The sequence below is a fragment of the Mustela lutreola genome, chromosome 12 (genome assembly GCF_030435805.1).
Source record: "Mustela lutreola isolate mMusLut2 chromosome 12, mMusLut2.pri, whole genome shotgun sequence".
Lineage (NCBI taxonomy): Eukaryota > Metazoa > Chordata > Mammalia > Carnivora > Mustelidae > Mustela > Mustela lutreola.
In genome coordinates this window covers 36,542,848-36,546,151 of record NC_081301.1, presented here as the reverse complement: position 1 = coordinate 36,546,151, position 3,304 = coordinate 36,542,848, and the positions used below count along the sequence as shown (strand labels likewise).

At 45.1% G+C, this 3,304-nt stretch overlaps 1 pseudogene; it reads right to left on the bottom strand.

Annotated features, from left to right (window-relative positions):
- Positions 1-716: 716 nt before the first annotated feature.
- On the bottom strand, positions 717-811 carry LOC131813311 (U6 spliceosomal RNA; annotated as a pseudogene).
- Positions 812-3,304: the final 2,493 nt, after the last annotated feature.

Below are 3,304 nucleotides of genomic sequence, written 5' to 3'. Positions count from 1 at the left end.
GAGATCTTAAGGGTCCCTTCTGTCTCCAAATTCAATGAAGACAAAGCATTAGGACAGAAAAAGAGATGTAAAAACTGGGCCTCTGGACCCTAATGAAAAGCAAGATTTTCCTACCCTCGGGGCCGCGGTCTTGAACTTCAGATCCTCTTAGGATTGTTCCTCCTCCTGCTACTTGTTCCCAGGGCTGGCTGGAGCTCGGTTACATACAAACTTCCACTGACCCTGCCCTGCTTTGGGTCAAATGAAATCCTCTTACCTCTAGAGGAAGTCATTCCTCAAAGGAGAAAGAGCAGCTGCTAAATTTGCTAAACATGGAATAGAGTTCTCTCTCCCACCCTATGCAAAGTGTTTGTTGAAGTTGGACCTTGCTGAACTTGTTTCCTCATCTGTAAAAGTCTGGGAAACAATTCTTGTCCTGTCTCCTGGGCTGATAGTCAAGTGAAGACAGAGTTTGGTGAGAGGAACTATAAGGCATTCAGTGAGCAGCAAGGATTTCTGGCCCTATCTAAAAGCTGTGCACATATCATCTTCCATCCACCCACAATCACAGGCATAACCCAGGGGGTGCCGCTAATGTCCTCTGTCCACAGTGCTGAAGTCATAGCTGAGACGGTGGGGTATCTTCAGTCCCTTTTTTTTTTCTTTTTTGGTAATATACTAATTTATTCATATATACACTCACTTTACATTATTACATTTTAACATTCATCAAAACCAAAAATATAGAACGCTTCATGAATTTGCATGTCATCCTTGTCCAGGAGCCATGCTAATCTCTGTATGGTTCCATATGTGCTGCTGAAGCAAGCACTTCAGTCCCTCCTATCCCACTTTTAAGTAAACATAAATGTAGAGAATTGCAGGCCCAAATATTGTTCTAAAATATAAAAAGTATTGCAAAAATGTTTCATTTTTTCCCAAGTATCTTCATTTTTAAATTAAATATAACACTCCTTTCAAAATCATAACATTTGGGCAATTGTACACTTGTAGCATTATACAAAGGGGCAAGATGTGATCCAGCAGCTCAGGAAGAGGAGGTTATAGTCTTCACTTGATATGGAGGAACAGTACAAGGGAGCTACCAAAAAAACTGATGTAACATGAGGCTATGTAGGAAGAAGTTCAGAGTCAGATGCGAAAGGCCGGCTGGCTCATTTGTACACTGCACCAGCATTCCTGGAAAAAGCTAATCAGACCCAGGCACCATGAACTGAAACCCAGCCAAGGGAGCATATTCTTAGGGGCTGGAAGGGAATAAGGCAGAGGAGGAACCCATGAAGGCCTGAGAGGTGTCTCATCCTGGAGAGGAGCAGACTTCAGAGATGTAAATGTAGATGGGACTGATGAGGTCAATGTGACCTCAAAAACAGAGCTAAGACCAAAGGTGGAGGAGAGGCAGATTTTTGCTCAATAGGACAAAAGGGTAACTGGATACCAGGGAAGGTAGTGAAGCTGTATAGGATAGAAATGTTGAGTTTGGGGTGGGATACCTTACCAGGTATACAGTCCTCTTGAGATTTGTGATACCTATAAATGGTGAAGCACCTTCTGGTGTATGCCCAGCCCTAAGCCCAGCTGAAATACAGGCAGATTCAAGATTTTACAGACCCAAGAAACTTAATTTCTTTAGTTCAACGTCATAGACTGACTGTTGTGCCTCCAGCTCTGGGTCCTGACCTCAGAGAAAAGAGCCAAGGTCTCAATACACCTAATACCCCCTTCCCAGATGGGCTCTGGAAAGCCGGTCTCTAGAACCTGATGTTGCACGCCATCTGCTGGTCATTTCTAGCATTATTCTCTAACTTCCAAGGCAAGAAATAACCCTTAAGGTACTACTACTGGTCAGTGTAGGTTTAGACCAGGTGAGAACCAGGGAGTTAGATCGCTGGTCAGTGTCCAGTCAGCGAACAGGACCAGAACTGAATCTGCAGTTGAATTCAAGTAGGATTAAGGCTCATCCATGTCTAGAAAGGTCTTAGGCGAGTGTTGAGTTTGGGGAACTGACTGGTCCAGGACTAAGGCCAAGGTCAGTTACTCAGGTGAGGTCAAAGTTGGTACTCTGTGTGAAACTGAATTCTGGGTTCAAGTGTCAGCATGAAGTATGTATCCAGGTGAGATGCTAAGAGTCTGACTTCAGGAAGAAGTCAGTCAGCTTTCAGGGGTCAATGTAGCATTCCGATAGCAGGTGAAAGCATCAGGTAGTAAGTACCAGCCACAGGAGAACTCAAGCAAAGACACTGCAAGGGGAGAAGTATAGGGTTGGGGGACAGAATGAAGTAGTCACTAATTTCTAAGGACCTCCCAACTTTAAAGATGGTAAAGGGCAGGCTAGAGCCATGGTCCTCTCAGAAGGTGGATTCCTATATTCCAATTCCAGCTTCCTATGAAAGCCCCCCACCAACAATAGTATTGCCACTTACATGTCAAAGGTACAGTTTGGGGACAGGAGAGGTCCAAGGACCAGTCGGGTCACCACAGAAAGAGCAGCTGTGGGGGTAGTCTTCCTTCCCCCCAACTCCTGTTCTCTGTTTCTACTGGCAACAGGGCCTAGCAGCCTCCCACACCTAGACCTTAGCAACCGTGGGAGCCCCTGGCAACTGCTGCCATGGCGACAAGACAGGGAACTAAGAATGGGCTGGGGGGGAGCACTTCCTCTGGAGCCTTCAGGATATGTGCAAGATAGGGGGCTCCCCCTCCCATACACAGTCTGGGAGGGAACATGTGCTCCTGTCTAAACACCTCCTCACTGGCACCCACCCCCGCCCCTGCCCCCAGGTTCCGGTTCCCTCAGGGTGAGAAAATGAGGGACACCTAGGGTTATGACGTCTTCATAGGAAGGGAGGAGAATGCGGATGTTCAGAACAGACATGATCACGGGTTCATGCATGCACTGGCAGTCAACGTGTCAATATGCATGACACGGTTTATCACAGGGACACAGACCTACATGGTCATTTAATCACACATGTATATTAACACAAAATCACATATACAACAAATAATACACAATCAGGCATATTACCTCACAAAAATATTACACGGATATACACAGACACACTTTCACTTACAAATCACACTACAGATACAACAGTACAAATAAGTCTCAATCAGACTTGAACATCAAACAGATGCACTCACACATCCAGATACCTGGAACATACAGAGTAACGGTTAACTCTGCTGAGCAATAACTACATACCAAGCTCAGAACTACATGTATTGCATGTGTTACCTTAATTAACCCTCACAACAACCCTATGAGGTACTGCTCTTTTCTATACCCATGATACAAAGAAAGAAA